The sequence below is a fragment of the Erinaceus europaeus genome, chromosome 18 (assembly GCF_950295315.1).
Source record: "Erinaceus europaeus chromosome 18, mEriEur2.1, whole genome shotgun sequence".
Lineage (NCBI taxonomy): Eukaryota > Metazoa > Chordata > Mammalia > Eulipotyphla > Erinaceidae > Erinaceus > Erinaceus europaeus.
The window spans coordinates 67,201,671-67,219,275 of NC_080179.1; the positions used below are offsets into that span (position 1 = coordinate 67,201,671).

Genomic DNA, 17,605 nt, shown 5'->3' on the forward strand with positions numbered 1-17,605 from the left:
TGTCTATCCAGCAACAGCAGCAGCAAGAACAATGGGAAAGATGGCTGCCAGGAGCAGAGGATTCACAGTGCAGGCACCGGACCCCAGCGATAACCCTGGAGGCAAAAAAAAAAAAAAAAAAAAAAAAACAACGCCACACAAAGATACATTTAGAGAGTTTAATTTAGTGGGTCTGAGCTGGGGACCAGATATGGACATAGTGATTTTGGTGAAGTTTTTGTTCTACCTACCATTTGAGAATCATAGTTAGGAATTTCTTATTTCCACTAGAGGTAATATAGATTGTAGGCACTGGTTAGGTTGCATAAATTATGAATAATTTCCTTTCAGCTGGAGAATGGACGTAAAAATGTTGCATATCTAAACTTCAAGTGTGTTCGCATATATGCTTTTTGTAGGAACTCAAGATAGTATTAGCACAAATGTCAGATCCAGGGACAAACCTACCACCTGCAGGTTAAAGCTGTTCAGTGTCACAGGAAACATTTTCTTTTTTGTAGAAAAGAGAATCATAGGATGTTACTGGCTTTGTTTACATTTCTCAGCCTTCCTTTTTAAGGATCAAAACCCATTACCATCCATTAGTGGAAGCTGTTAAGATTGTGTGGCAAAATAAATAGAGAAGCAGAAATAGAATCGACAGGCAGTATATTGGATACTTCTATTAAGAAAAACTGTTGAGCCTTACTGTGCCTGATACTGTGGCTCTTCAGGCATCTTCCATATGACTTAGCTGTCACCTCACGAAAGGACAGATGAAGTCTTTTAAAGTCTTCAAGTTCTAGTCCTTTTTCCACTTCCTCATTTAAACACTCCTTTCGCTCACTGTTACTATTCTTCTTTTTTTTTACTGTATGATATAATTCTAAATGAAAGAAATAGCTTATAAAAGGTGATCTAAAGTTCCTAAATACCAAAGTAAGAAAAAAAAAAGATACTTGGTTTGATAAAGTCCGTTTTCTCATACGACTGCCGCTCCCATCTACTTTAGGTGTTCACCTCAAACCTCTTGTCTAGTGTCAGGTATATGCCAAAAGTGCTTATCTGTATTTTATTGAATTTTTTAAAAATTGTATTTCTATTTATTACTGCATAGAGTCAGTGAGAATTTGAGAGGGAAGGGTGAGAGACTGTGAGGGAAAGAGATAGAGATACTGCAGCCCTACTTTGCCACCTTACCCCTACAGACGGAGAACAGGAACTTAACCCAGGTCCTTGCTCAGTGTAATGTGAGCACTTAGCCAAGTGCGCCACCACCTGGCAGTGCTTATCTGTTTTTGAAAATGCTGACATTAGGGATGGTGAAGTTGCACACCTGGAAGTGTGCCTGTGTTACCATAAGTGTGACTCAGGTTTGAATGCAGGCCTCCATAGCTCTGGGCAAAGCTTTGTATTTGTTTGGAAACTGTGGCCTGGAGTGGTGAAAACTAGTGATGCCTAGAAAGAAGGAGAAAAAAAAAAAGATGGGGACTACTATTAAAGAGGGAAACTTACATTGTGTAACATCCAGCGCACAATTCTCTTTAGCTTATCACTGTCATCCCCTCTATCAGATTTAGGAGACTTTTCATACCTCTTTAAAATGTAACTTCTTGAGTTGAAACTTTTATTGCATTTGTCTCATATTCTTAATTTTACTTTTTAAAATTTTATTTATTTTCCCTTTTGTTGCCTTTGTTGTTTATTGTTGTTGTTGTCGTCGTTGTTAGATAGGACAGAGAGAAATAGAGAGAGGAGGGGAAGACAGAGAGAGGGAGAGAAAGACAGACACCTGCAGACCTGCTTCACCACCTGTGAAGCGACTCCCCTGCAGGTGGGGAGCCGGGGGCTCGAACCGGGATCCTTAGGCCAGTCCTTGTGCTTCACGCCACGTGCACTTAACCCTCTGCGCTACCGCTGGACTCCCTCTTAATTTGATTTTTAAAAGCAAAATTGTGCTTCACTGAAAATTGGGGCAGGTGGGCCTTAAGTGCTCAACGGGAGGGGGTGTGTGCATTCCTCCAGGAATTGGTTCTCAGACTTAGTGGAAGGCCTGGGTTTAGAATTGTTGACCCCTGAGTCACCAGTCAGCCAGCCAGCTGCTTCAGTGTAAACTCAACTCTCCAGTGCAGTTGTTCCCTGTGTCCTTTCAACTGCTTTTGTCTTCATCCTTTTTTTTTTTTTAATCCTTTTATTCCTGCCCCCTTTGCCATCTCTTTAGTGCACAAAACACATCACTGAGTATGAAAAGGAGTAACAATAGGGGGATTACTACTAGAATTTGTGAGTCTTTGGAGTCTTTGCTTCCTGCTACACTCTGATCTCAAGCTGTCTTTCCTAGTGTAGACCTGAACCTAAATACTGGCTAGCTGTGACTTAGGCAGTTTGGGCATTGAGGAAGTAGAATTCTGTAATCGAAGCTTTTTTGGAGCTAATTTAGTATCGTTGACTCACTAAAAAAATATTTTGCTTCATGTTCAAATGGTTTGCAAATAAAGAATTGGAAACATCCCTAATAATTGTTATAGTTCTGTGGGTCTTAATTCTTTAAACAATTTTTTTTTTTAGTGGTTTGGTATTGATTTACAAAATTATAAGATAATAAGGGTGTGGTCTTAATTTTTTAACAAAATGATGGATATAAACATTTCTGGGTGGGAGGATGTTGAAGAAATAGTGGAATGACGTTCAAGGTAGGCCAGTAGAATTCTTTTTCATGATCTTTAGTGAGAATATAAGTAGGGATGTACCAGTGTGTTAGTTTTCTTCTATCATCGGATTTAAAATTAAATAGGTTAGCCAGGGGCAGGTGGTGCAATGGCAGAGCACAGGACTTCTATGCATGACTTTCTAGATTCAATCCCTAGCAATAGGAGTCACCAAAAGTGGTGTTTTGGGGACAGAAAGTGAATAGTTTTATCTTTACTTACTCTTCTTCAGTTCTGCTTTTCCAAGGTTGCCTGTTGTGCTCTTTAACTCAAAATGTTCTTTTTTCCTGTCAGGTTAAGTAAACAGAATTTCTCTAATGGCTTCATTCATAAGATAGAGACGGTGACATATAAGAGAAAAAGTTTGATTGTTCACATAGAAGTAAAACTTGTCAACTATTGATTATTGAAGTAAATATGGCATGTCCAGCGAAAGTTGTATTTATGGAGATAAAATTTCTGGACCCAAAAGTGCGTAATAGATTTTACAGATGTTTACATACATTTTTTTGGAGGCTAGTATAGATTGCCTGTATTTTGCTACTACATTCATCCTTGACTAAAACTGTTACATTAACTATGCTGTTTTTTTCTTTGAACACTGTTTCTTTTTTATATTTATTTATTTTCCCTTTTGTTGCCCTTGTTTATTTTTTTATATTGCTGTAGTTGTTGGTGTTGATGTTGTTGTTAGATAGGACAGAGAGAAATGGAGAGAGGAGGGGAAGATAGAGGGGGAGAGAAAGACACCTGTAGACCTGCTTCACCGCCTGTATAGCACTCAAACCAGGATCCTTACTCAGGTCCTTGCGCTTTGTGCCACTTGCACTAAGGCAGTGCACTACCGCCTGACTCCCTGAACACAGTTTCTTAATGACTGATTGATAGTACAGAGAAATATTAATATTTATAATAAAACCATTGCTTGTTATATATTTCCACTGAAGTGTAGAGGGAAAATTCTATTGAGAAACTATTAAAATAGTTTGAATATAGTAATTCAGAAACAACAAACTATCTTAGACTTTGGACAGATTTAATATACCAAGAAAACTAAAGTGTGGAACTTTTTTTTTTCTTTTAATTTAGAGTTAAGGTCAAAGCAAGATTTGGAGGCAGTGTTTTAAATAGTAAATACCTGCTTCATTGCTCCTGAAATAGACCCCCTCCCTGCAGGTGGGGAGTGGAGGCTCAAACCTGGGTCTTTTCAGTTGGCAATATGTGCGCTAAACCACCACCCGCCCCCTGTTTATTTTAGTATTAGTAAGAAAAGTTGCTCGTGCAGCGTGAGAGGGCTCACTCTTCAGAAAGGAGGTGGGCCTCTGGCTGTGTTTAAAGTTTTATTTTAAGGTCAAGGGTACTAGGAAGCCATTGAATGGCTTTAAATTGGGGGAGAGATGCTTTTGTTTGCTTTTATAGAGGGTCTGACTTCTGGATAAAGAGTTCATTGGATGAAATAAAAGTGAAAACTGGGATATCAGGGAACTATTGCTCTGGTTATGGGGAGAGTTTAGTTACTGTTCACCTCCTTCAAAAATAAGCTGATATATTCTCTAATTCATTTCAACCAGATTCATCTGATCTTTTTTAAAATTTCAGCCATATATAAACTTTTAAATTGACTGTTTTAAATTGTTTTAAATTGAGTATTTTACTGTTTTATTCATTAAAGATGACAACACAAATGGATGGTGTCTTTGTAGCTAGTATGAATACCTTTATAGAGAGAGGATCTATTTACTTTTTCCTAGAATGTCTTACAATCTACCATTAGGGCATTAGTGGCTGTTCTGTTGTTATTAAGTAGTGATGATTAGTAGAACTTTTCTGTGCTAAATAAGGATATCTCACTAGATTTGTGAACTTAAAAAAATTTGTTTAAAACACACACACACACACACACACACACACACACACACACACACACACACACACGATACTATTCAGCTCTGGCATTGGTGGTGTTGGCGATTGAACTCTGGCCTCTGTTATTAAATATGGTGTGTGGCAGCTGTATTGTCTCCCTGGCCAGATTTTTGTGTTTCTTTACTCATCTTTTTCTAAATTCAGTTTCAATATAAAAGTTTGCTTTTAAAAAAAGTATATATAGGGGCTCACACGGTGCTGCACCAGGTTAAGTGCACATAGTATGAAGCACAGACCCCAGTTTTAGTTCCAGGCTTCCCACCTGCAGGGGGGTTGCAGGTGTCTTTCTCTCTCTCTCTCTCCTTTTCTCCCTTCTCAATTTCTCTCTGTCCTTTCCAATAAAATGAGAAAAAAAAGGGGGGGGCACCAGGAGCAGTGGATTCATAGGTGGAGGCACTGAGTCCCAGCGATAACTCTGGAGGCAATAAAATAAAATAAACAAAAGAAAAAGTATATATACATCTTTTTATTAGTGTGCTTTAAAAAAAAAGTCACTGACCTGTGTTTCCCCCTTAAAATAGAGTAGACATCAGTAAAGAAGCACACTTGCATCCTCTCATTGTTTTGATCATCTATCATTCTTGCTTTCCTTCTTCCCTTATAGGACAAACTAAGATGGGCCTTGTGTGGAAAATCTAGCTTCTTCTTTCTTTCTTTCTTTCTTTCTTTCTTTCTTTCTTTCTTTCTTTCTTTCTTTCTTTCTCTCTCCCTCTCCCTCTCTCTCTCTCTCTCTCTCTCTCTCTTTCTCTCTTTCTTTCTTTCATGTTTGTTTGTTTCTCCTCATGTTCAGGTTAAAGATTTCTCAAATCTTGAAATTCTTTTTCTTTTGTACTATTTTTGTTTAGTACCCAAATGTCACAGTGCCTGACACATTGTGTGCCAATACTGTATACTTTCTATTTGCTAAGTGTAGAAGATGCTCTACCTGTGTGAAAGACAGTATCCAAAAATACTGTAAAGTGTCCTGCCAGGCGTGGAAGAAGGGTGGGATTTCCTCATTGGTGAAGGGGAAACTTCGGACTCTTTTTTTTTTTTTTTTTAAATCATTCTTGGATGCTTTTCAACCTATTCCTATTGATTTTTTCCTTTCCTTTCTCTCTCTCTCTCTCTCTCTCCCCTCCCTTCCTTCCTTCCTCCCTCCCTTCTTTTTTTTCTCCCACTATTAATAATTTTTTATTTATTATTTTTTTCTTTTCTGATTTTTTTTTGGGGGGAATTAATGTTTTACATTCAACAGTAAGTACAATAGTTTGTACATGCATAACATTCCCCAGTTTCCCATATAACAATACAACCCCCACTAGGTCCTCTGAATCCTTCTTGGACCTGTAGTCTCTCCATCCACCCACCCACCCACCCCAGAGTCTTTTACTTTGGTGCAATATGCCAATTCCATTTCAGGTTCTACTTGTGTTTTCTTTTCTGATCTTGTTTTTCAACTTCTGCCTGAGAGTAAGATCATCCCATATTCATCCTTCTGTTTCTGACTGATTTCACTCAACATGAATTTTTCAAGGTCCATCCAAGATCGGCTGAAAACGGTGAAGTCACCCATTTTTTACAGCTGAGTAGTATTCCATTGTGTATATATACACCACAACTTGCTCAGCCACTCATCTGTTGTTGGACACCTGGGTTGCTTCCAGGTTTTGGCTATTACAAATCGTGCTGCCAAGAACATATGTGTACACAGATCTTTTTGGATGGATGTGTTGGGTTCCTTAGGATATATCCCCAGGAGAGGAATTGCAGGGTCATAGGGTAGGTCCATTTCTAGCCTTCTGAGAGTTCTCCAGACTGTTCTCCACAGAGGTTGGACCAATTGACATTCCCACCAGCAGTGTAGGAGGGTTCCTTTGACCCCACACCCTCTCCTGTTACCTTTTCTGATGTATGACATTCTCACAGGAGTGAAGTGATATCTCATTGTTGCCTTTATTTGCATTTCTCTGACAATCAGAGACTAGGAGCATTTTTTCATGTGTTTCTCAGCCTTTTGGATCTCTTCTGTGGTGAATATTCTGTCCATGTTCTCCCCCTCCCCATTTTTGGATGGGGTTCTTTGTTGTCTTGTTGTTGAGTTTGGCAAGCTCTTTATATATGTTGGTTATTAAACTCTTATCTGATGTATGGCATGTAAAGATCTCCCATTCTGTGAGGGGTCTCTTGGTTTGGGTAGTGGTTTCTTTTGCTGTGAAGAAGCTTTTTAATTTGATATAGTCCCATAGGTTTATACTTGCCTTAGTCTTCTTTGTAATTGGATTCGTTTCATTGAAAATGTCTTTAAAATTTATGCGGAAAACAGTTCTGCCAATATTTTCTTCTAAGTATCTGATAGTTTGTGGTCTAACATCCAAGTCCTTGATCCACTTGGAATTTACTTTTTATTTGGTGAAATCCAGTGGTTCAGTTTCATTCTTCTGCATGTTTCAACCCATTGTTTCCAACACCATTTGTTGAAGAGACTCTGCTTTCCCCATGTAATAGTCCGGGCCCCTTTGTCAAAGATTAGATGTCCATAGGTGTGGGGGCTCACCCTTCCTTCCTTCCTTCCTTCCTTCCTTCCTTCCTTCCTTCCTTCCTTCCTTCCTTCCTTCCTTCCTTTTTTCTTTCTTTCTTTCCTTCCTTCCTTCCTTCCTTCCCCCCCCCCCTCTCTCTTTGTTAGTGGTTTGTAGTATTGAAAGATTATGGGGGTACAGTTCCAAGCTACACTATGGGTAAACCACCTGTAGTTCTCACAGAATCTTAGAGACAGTTGGGTTGCTTTTCTTCTCTCCCTCCCTCCTTTCTCTCTCTCTTTTTCTTTCTTTCTTTCTCTCTCTCTCTGTGTGTCTTTCTTTCTTTCGCAAGCCCATGTATTTCAAGTCTCTACATTTGAACAAAGTGAAACTTCACTAAGTATAAACACCTCCATTTCTATTCATTTTGTCCTGAAGTTTACATTGCCTTTTTTTAAATTTCAGAGTAGTTAGCCATTGACTTTACTCAGTTGTCAGTGGACATTTAGGCTTCTTCCTTTGCTTGGCTCTTGTGAATAATGCACCTGTGAACATAGGGGTATATATATGTCCCTTTGAGTGAGTGTTTTCATGTTCCTTGGATATATGTCTAGGAGTTTGATTGCTGAATCATAAAGTATTTCCATTTTTGTTTGTTTAAGGCCTCTCCATACTATTGTATCCACACCCACACTTACTTCCTGTTTTGTTGACATGAGCTATTCTCACAGGTGTGATGTGATAGCTTCTTGTTCTCTTTCCCTTTTTTAATTATTGAAAAGACATGTGGAGTTTGAGGTTTGGAGATTTGCCAGGCTTTATTGGTCTGTTATAGAAAAGTAATCTTAAATGTGGTCCCAGGTGCTTGTGCAATTGAATTAGAAGCTTGGAATTCTATGATTTTCTCTTTTCTTGATGCCTGTTGTTCATACTTTATGTATTCAGCAAGGTGTTGATGAAAAGAACCTCTCCAGAGCCCTGCCCCACCAGGGAAAGATATAGGCTGGGAGTATGGCTTGACCTGCTAATGCCCATGGCCAGTGGAGAAGCAATTATAGAAGCCAGACCTTCCACCTTCTGCACCTCCTAATGATCCTGGCTCCAGGCTCCCAGCAGGATAAAGAATAGGGAAGCTTCCAGTGGAGGGGATGGGATATAGAACTCTGGTGGTGGGAATTGTATGGAATTGTACCCACCCTATCCTACAATCTTGTCAATCATTATTTAATCAGTTTGTTTTTAAAAGAACCAATGCTTTGTTGTATGTTAACAACCTATTATCCCAATTTGAAATGTAGTTTGTCCAACCACCGTTGAATCATCAACTATGCAGTTTCCTTTAAAGGTGAAAGCCCTCTGATGTTATGCCTTCATATTATATATTCTTATTTATAATTTGTTTAAATATGAGAGAGAGCATGTAATGCCAGCCATCTGACTTAGGACCTTATGTTTGAGAGTCCAGCACCGTATCCACTGTACCACTTCCTGGATCTGTGTATCTTTGGTTTAGAGATGTTTTTCTGGGTTCCACGAGATAGCTTATCAGGTATACGTATACCTTGTCATATGCACGACTCCAGGCTGAGCTCTCGCCCTGTGTGGGAGTCACCAGTGAAAGCTCAGCTGCTGTGCTGTCTTCTCTCTCTTGCTCTCTGAATGAAAAAGTCAGCTCAGGAGTGGTGATGTCTTTTTGTTGTTTAGTAGTATAGTGAGTGAGTGTGAGCTCACCTTTTATTGAACAATCTTCTGTTGCATACAGTAGTAACTGGAGTGTCTCTAGTACTTAGAGAAGAGTTAAGAAATTAAGAATTCTCGCAACAGGAAGAGTTGCTTAGCTGCTGTAGTGTAGAACTTGCATGATGACTCCTGGTAAGATCCTTGGTATGACATAGGCCTGACTGCTATGCCGGCTTCTCCCTCTTAGGTTGATTTACAGCACTGCCTACCTCTGGTTTGGGGTGGTACTAAGAATTGAACCTGGGACCTCTCAAAGCCGCAGACACTAGTCTTTCTGTATAACCTTTATGCTTTCTCTCCAGCCCTCTCTTATATGATTTAAAGAGTAATATGATTCTTAAAAAAATAAAGAAATGAAGTACTCTAAATGTTTCATTAATACAGGAAAGAAAATTTAACCTGTAATTAAGTGAATTAGGAAGTAATCAAATTATATATTTTCTTTTTTTAAAAAAAGTAGAATACTGGGAGTTGGGCAGTAGCACAGCAGATTAAGCACAGGTGGCGATATGGGTCTGTATAAAAGTAAATAAATATTCTGGTACTGTCTGTGGAAGGAATGTTCATCTCATATGAATTAGCAACACATTGAATTGCATTTTAATTGGTTGTCTTTGTAGTTTGTTAGAAATTAACATGAGAGGTCCTCACGTAATCAGGCAGTGACTTATTGTTTACTTCTGAGTACTTTTACTCTTCCCGTTAGACATGTCTATACAGATTTCACATTTTTATCTATTTGTCTTATTATTAGTTTCTACTATTTGAGCTAGATGGATGGAACCTTGCAATATTTTGCCAGTAATTCTAAGTATATAAGAAGGAAGTCAGAAATAGTTCTGGGAAGAATGCCGGTAAATGTTTGTTTTCTTTAGAGGGATTGTTTGGTGGTAGTAAGGAAGGTACTTAGTTAAGGGTGACAAAAAGATTGGTAGGGCCTAAAATATTAAATAGCCATGTAGAAGTCTTTTTTTTTAATTATCTTTTAACTTTATTTAATTTAATAGGACAGAGAAATTGAGAGGGAAGGGGCCTCTGCAGATGGGGACTGGGGACCTGAACCCAGGTCCTTGAACATGGTAACATGTGTACTTAACCAGGTGCACCACCACCTGGCCCTACCATATAGAAATATTATTTGAAAGTTTTTTTCCTTCAAAAAATTTTAAAGTGTTTTTTTTTTTTTTTTAAGTTTTCTTAAACTTTATCTAATTTGGATAGATATAGAGTCTATGTGTTTCAATTACTCTTGAATTAGTCACTCTAAAGTGGTTTTACTTTTTCCATCAAATTCAATAATTTGTTAAAAAGAAGGCCTACAGGGGGTGGGGGTAGTAGGGGGTTGGGGGTGGTGGTAACACAAGGACCTGCTCAAGGATCCTGGCTCAAGCTCCCAGCTCCCCCACCTGCAGGTGCCTGTCTTTCTCTCCTCCTCTCTGCTTTGCCCCTCCTCTCTCAGTATCTCTCTGTCCTATCCAACAACAACAGCAGCAGCAGGAACAACAATGGGAAAGAAAGATGGCCACCAGGAGCAGTGAATTCATAGTGCAGGCACAAAGCCCCAGCGATATTCCTGGAAGCAAAAAAGGAACAACAGCAGCAATAACAAACAAGAATAAATGAAGGCCTGCATCTTCCCAAGTAAACAACACATTACAGAAACTTAATGCAGGCAGGGCTTTTTCAGTTTGAGATTTCCAGGTTGGTTTTAATCAGTTGCAAGTGTGTGTGTGTGTGTGTGTGTGTGTGTGTGTGTGTGTGTGTGTGTGTGTGTGTGTGTGTGTTTGCACGCGCTCGCGTGCACATGTGTAAGAGCTTATTGTTGCCAATTTACCTTTCATCTCTAACTCTCCTATTTTTTTCAAAAATATTCCCTTTTGTTGCCCTTGTTGCTTTTATTGTTGTTATTATTATTGTTATTGATGTCATCATCATTGGCTAGGACAGAGAGAAATGGAGAGAGGAGGGGAAGACCGAGAGTGAGAGAAAGATAGACGCCTGCAGACCTGCTTCACCGCCTGTGAAGCGACTCCCCTGCAGACGGAGAGCCGGGGGCTCTAACCGGGATCCTTATGTTGGTCCTTGGGCTTCACGCCACCTGCGCTTTACCTGCTGCACTACCGTCTAACTTCCAACTCTTCTAAATTTATACTTAAATTTTGCTGTACAATTTCTAAAGCCTTCCTTTCTTTATCTTCCCCTTCCTTCCTTCCTTCCTTCCTTCCTTCCTTCCTTCCTTCCTTCCTTCCTTCCTTCCTTCCTTCCTTCCTTCCTTCCTGGGTTAATGGATTCAAGAACAGTTGTTGACACTTGGGTACAGTTTCTTATCTTCCTGTGATAAATCTCTGCAAAACATCTCAACCCCAACTTAGTTTCCTTTCATTCTTACTGGAGTATTGGTCTGTAGTTGTAGTCACCATGATCTTCCCTGCCCTCCACCCCCAGATGAGCATCTACTATCAAAAGTCTATTTACATAGTCTAGGTAATACTCATAGAACGAATAAGGAGGCACTTGGGTAGCAAAAACGTGAAAGCTATTTTCTATTGAATATTTTACCAATTCTTTTTATACTCATGACCCTTAGTTACCAGGGATGTTACAGACAGCCCTTGGTTTTCTGTTGAGTATTTAAACTTTACTGAATTTCTTTCTGTTCCAGTATTATTTAATCATACTTTAAAGATTAATCATAAAAGCGTAACTTGTATTCCTTCTCTTAGCTTTTGATGTTGTACAGCTCTGTCTCAGTTATACCTAATACTAGAGAATGTGGAATGCTCATGTCCAGTGACAGTCTTGTCAGTGATTGATTATTTGCAACCCTGTTTATTTGGTCCATATCTTCCCTGCCTCTGTTTACCCTCAGCCTTTCCTTAATAGTTCTGCTTTAGTCCCAGGCCCTCCATTAAGCCTTTTCTTTTTCCGTGTGAATTGATTGATACTGTGTACATTCATTGGCTTCCTGTATGGTGGCGGTTACTGGTGATGCTGAGGTGACAACAGGGCTTGTTCTAGAAGCTCTTAGTCTAATGGAGTCCTAGGTTATCCACCTCTAAATTATTAACTGCGTCTATCTATAGACCTGATCTTGATGTTTTACAGTTGAAGCATATAGTCAGTTCTTTCACTTGTAAATGCTCAAAATAAAGTATTCTCTAAAAGATTAGTCTTCAGAAAGAGTCATGTTAAGAGTTGAGTGCCTTTTCAAGGGTTTTATATTTTAAAGCTCTCAACTATGTAAGTAGAATTACTGTGCTTGGAAAAGGTAGATGAGCTTGAAGTGATGCCTATCAGTGTTGGTTTTGAATTTTTGTGGGAATTTCCTGAAAGAATAGGTAGAAGAGGATTGCATTTAAAGGAATATGACATCCTTTGGGGGTGGGGAGCTAGTATGTAATTGTTTGAACTGTTTACAAAAGATGAAAAGACTTAAAATCACCTTTTTATTATACAGTTACAACTATCTTTGCTTGCAGACAAATCTATTGCTTTTGGACGTTGTTTTTCTTTTTGGATAGAGAGAGAAATTGAGAGGGAGGGAGAGTTAGAAAGCAATGCTTCACCTCTGGTCTCCTCTCTCCCACCTACTTTATAGCAGCAGGTGGTGACCAGGGACCTGAACCCTAGTCTTTGCACAAGGTCACATGTGTACTCTACTTGGTATGCCACCACCTGCCTCCCAAAAGATCACTTTTAAAAAGTAGTATTAAGTTGTCAACTTTGTGAAAATCATGACTGTGTCTGTAGAGTAGTGAAAAATCACTGCTTAGTCTTATGACTACCTATTTTTGACTCTGAAAATCATCTGGTGATAATATTCACATGACTTCAAAAACTAGTGCTTTCAAACAGATTAGTGGAGACCAAGATTATTCACATTGGGATGCTTTCATATGACTCAGAAAAAGTGATGGGACATTTGCAGAAAATGCATGTGAAGTTTGAACAGAATTGGTTTTGTTCAGTTAATTTTTGAGCTGTATGAATTAAAAAGTTGTGAAACTTTTAAATGCATACCAATCAATTTTATGTAAATGCACAAGGATTTGTCTAATAGTTCATCATAATAAAACAAACAAGCAAAACAAAACAACACCCCCCACCCCCACCCCCACATACACACACCACACAGGAAAGCTGTGGAATTCTTCAATTTATCAATTCTTCATCATTCATTCACTTCTGTTAGTTTTTTGGTAATAGGACTTGTGCATCCTAACATAGGAAGAGACTTAAATAGCACAGGTGCTGTTGAATTAATAAGATTTGGTGTGCATTTTTTAAAAACATTTTTCTTCCCCCCCCAATATTTATTTATTCTTTTTTGTTGCCATTGTTGTTTTATTGTTGTTGTTATTGTTAGATAGGACAAAGAGAAATAAAGAGAGGAGGGGAAGACAGAGGGAGAAAATAGACACCTGCAGACCTGCTTCACCGCTTGTGGAGTGATTCCCCTGCAGGTGGGGAGCCGGGGGCTCGAACCGGGATTCTTAAGCTTTGTACCACGTGCACTTAACCCACTATCAACCAACTTCCTAGTGTGTGTTTTCTTATTTAACCATTTGCTGTATAAAATATTTTGGATTGGAGATAGTGATCTGTCTTCATCTCCTCTTGGTCACGTTTTCTAAACGTGGCAGGAAGCAAGGGCATCTTAACAGAGAGTAAGAATTGCCTTTCAGTAATCTTTATTTATTTGTTCATTTTTTACCAGAACACTGCTCAGTTCTGAATTATGCTGGTGCTGGAGGTGAACCGCATTATATCTCCACAGTCCAATTGTAACTATTAAAAAGTAAAAAAAAAAAAAAAAGCATTTTAAGCCTGTCCTGTATGACTAAATTGCATGTGAAAGGGACAAGTTTAGAGAATGCCTTAGGTTTGCATGCCTGTGTGTCCAGTGCTCTCTGTGATTTGTTGTTAGTTTCAGGACTGTCTGTATACTTTTCCACAAAGAAGTTACAGATTTGCTAAATTGTCAAAGCAATTCTTTTTCTGTTTAGTGTTGATTGTATACTTAAGAACATTGTGATAGGGTAAGGGTAGTCAGTCACAGTGCCATAAAAACATTGTAATTTTAGGGGCTTGGTCAGTAGCATAGCAGGTTAAGTGCACATGGTGCCAAGCACAACGACCTGACCTGCGTAAGAATCCCGGTTCGAGCCCCCCACTCCCCACCTGTGGGGGGGGGGGTTTGCTTCACGAGCAGTGAAGCAGGTCTGCAGGTGTCTGTCTTTCTCTGCCCCTCTGTCTTCCCCTCCTCTCTCCATTTCTCTCTGTCATATCCAGCAACAATGACTTCAATAACAACAACAATAATAACCACAACAACGATAAAACAAGGGCAACAAAAGGGAAAAAAATAACCTGCTGGAGCAGTGGATTCATGGTGCAGGCACCAAGCCCCAGCAATAACCCTGGAGGCAAAAATTATATGTAATTTTAATAAAAAAGCAAATTAATATTCATAGTTGTAAAGATACTTTAATTTCAGCTACCTGTTTCAAAGCAAGGTGGGAAGAAAGCATAGTCTTTGGTCAGTTTTTTGTGCAGCTGTTGTTACATTTTGTTTTTTTATTTTATCATTCATTAAGTACTGCTTGCATTTGGAGAACAGTGAAATAATGAAATAGTCTGAGACTCAGTGGCATTCTGACATGTACAAGGACATATGTAGATAACAAAACAGTTAATAGAAATGAAACAAAGCACTTTATAGGATTTTAAGTAGTGCACATTGAAAGGAAGTAATTTTGACTAACAGCTATTTTTTTTTTTTTTTTTACACACCAGAAGCACCGTTCAGCTCTGACTTATGATGGTGTGAAAGGAAAACCAGCATGGACTTTTTTTTTTTTTTTTTTTTTTTAAATTTTGACTAAAGGAATTGTATACATCTACCTTAAAAAAAAAAAACACTTGAAAAGTGTCATGTAAATGAGCTTTAGTCCGGGAAGTTTTGTGCTTGTTTGTTTATTAGTTGCGGCTGTTTTTTGCCAGAGCGCTGCTCAGCTCTGGTTCATGGTATTGAGAGAACTGAACCTGGGACCTCAGAGCCTCAGGAGTGAACATTTTATTTTTTTAATTTTTTTTATATATATGTATGCATGTGTGTATATATATACATGTATATAAACGTTTGAATCTTTTTAATCTGATAGAGACAGAGAGACCACACCACTGAAGCTTCCTTCTTCCCTCCAGTGTGGTGGTAGTGGCTGGGCTTAAATCTGGGGAAAAAAAAATTTTTTTTTTTAAGGAAATGTAATTCTTTGAGTTTTGATTAAACTAGACTATGCAGTGAATTATCCAGTGTTACAATCAAGGTATAGAATATTTCCATAAACACCTAAACTTTTCTTATGCCCATTTATGATCATCTCTTGCTTCTCACTCCCAACTTCTGACAACAACTGATTTAATTTTTTGTCCCTGTAGTTTTGCCCTTTCTGTAATACGTAGGTAGAACAACTGTGTATCTCCTCCAGTCTGTCCTTTAAAAAAAAAATTTTTTTTTTTTTTTTAAATGTGGAGTTGTGTACATTACCACCACTCAGCAGCCTTTCCTGGCCAATTTTCTCATTTATTCTTCTGTGAATGAGAGAGAGAGAAAGAGATAAGAAGACACCACGGCATTGCTCTACCCTCTGGGGAGCTCCAGCGGTGCTGTGCCTGATGTTTTTATGCGGTGCTAGGACTTGAACGGATCAAGGACTTCATTTGTGGTGAGGTGTGCACTGCGGCGGATGAGCTGTGTTCTGGCCCTCTCAGTCTGTCTTTCACCTAGTATGTGTTTGCACACCATCACACATGTATTTTGTTGTTGTTACTAGTTCGTTTCTCCTTATTGTATGAGTGCTTACTTACTCATTAATTTGACTTTTATATTATTGTCATTTTGGATGAGTATATAATGCTACTCTAAACCGTCATGTATGGATCCTTGATTAGCTGTATTTATTTTAAGATAGAAACAGACCAGTGGGGGCCGTGCTCGACCACGGTCATGCATGTAGCAAAGCAGTGGGAGTGCATATCCAAGTGCGCTGCTCAGCTGATCCAGATGGATGTTTTATTTCTTGAGTAAATACTTGAGTATGTGATTGTTGGATATTCTGGTAGGTTACTATTTAACTGCAAGTAACTATAAAACTGTTTTTAAAGTGGCCAGTGCATTTCTACCACCAGTGTATGAATGGATGTTCTAGTTACTTTGTATGTTTACCTCATTTTTGATATTGTCTGTTTTTGTTTTAACTATTCTAGCCAGTACTAGAGTTCATTTTAGTTTACCTAGTGATTCATGCCAAGCATCTTTTTCATATATTTGCCGCTCAGATCTCTTTGGCAACAAGTGTGTTTGAATCTTTTGCGTAGCTTTTAGAAATAGGGTAGTTTCTGCTGTTATTTATTAGAGACCTTTATGAATTCTGGATACATATTCATAATATGTTCCTTGTTACATCTATAATTTGTGAGTATTTTTTCCTTGGTCTGACAGTTTTTCTTCCCTTTCAAAGAGTTTTTTTAAATTTAATGAAGTCTAACTTAGCAATTCTTTGTTTGGAGCTTATATATTGTGTTCTAAGGAATCTTTCATTATTAAGGTGACAAAGTTTTTCATGTGTGCTTTTATAATTTTATAGTTCTAGATTTTATTGTAAATCTTTGTGTTTAGAATTAACTTTTGTGTATGCTGTGTGACACGAGGTAGACTGGTTTCTGTTTACACACACACACACACACACACACACACACACACACACACACACACACACACACACACACACACACCCAGCTCTAATGTCAGTTGTTGAAAAGACTATTCTCTTTCTATGAAAATACCTTTGTTGGGCCAGGTGGTGGTTCACCTGGTTAAGTGCATATGCTGAGGTGTGCAAGGACCTGGGTTCAAGCACCTGGCTCCCACCTGCATGGGGAAAGCTTCACAAGAGGTGAAGCAGGGCTGCAGGTATCTCTCTGTCTCTCTGTTTATCTCCTCCTCCCCTTTCAATTTCTGTCTCTATCCAATAATAAATAAATAACAAGATAATTAAACTTTTTTAAGAAGGGCAGGGGTAGATAACATAATGGTTATGCAAAGAGACTTTTATGCCTGAGGCTCCGAAGTCCCAGGTTCAATAAGCCAGAGCTGTGTAGTGCTCTGGTGTTTCTCTGTGTCTTTCTCTACATCTCTCTCAAAATAAAATAAAATATTTAAAAAATTAAAAAAGGGGGTCTGGGCAGTAACGCAACGGGTTAAGTGCATGTAGCACAAAGCACAAGCGCAAGGACTGGTGTAAGGATCTAGGTTCGAGCCTCTGGCTCCCCACCTCTAGGGCGTCGCTTTGCAAGCAGTGAAGCAGGTCTACAGATGTATATCTTTGTCTCCCCCTCTCTGTCTTCCCCTCCTCTCTCCATTTCTCTCTGTCCTATCCAACAACAACAACAGTAACAACCACAACAAGGGCAACAAAATGGGAAAAATAGTCTCCAGGAGTGGTGGATTCACAGTGCTGGCACCGAGCCCCAACGATAACCCTGGAGAAAAAAAAAAGAAGAAGAAAAAAAAGAATACCATTGCTGTGTGTGAATTGACCATGCATGTGTTACTCTTTTTTTTGTGTTGCATTTTCTAATCTCTCCCACTGATACCTATTCTTTTATGATCATTTTCTTGATAGCTGAAATTTTATAGAAAGTATTAACAGCAGCTAGTGGTATCTCTTCAGGACACACTTTTAAAAACTA

The 17,605-nt window shown here is 38.8% G+C and overlaps 1 protein-coding gene across 1 annotated transcript in view; it reads left to right on the forward strand.

The window, feature by feature from the left end:
* ACVR2A (activin A receptor type 2A) overlaps window positions 1-17,605 on the forward strand; it is a 91,743-nt gene that overhangs the window by 35,173 nt on the left and 38,965 nt on the right. The window lies entirely within an intron of this gene.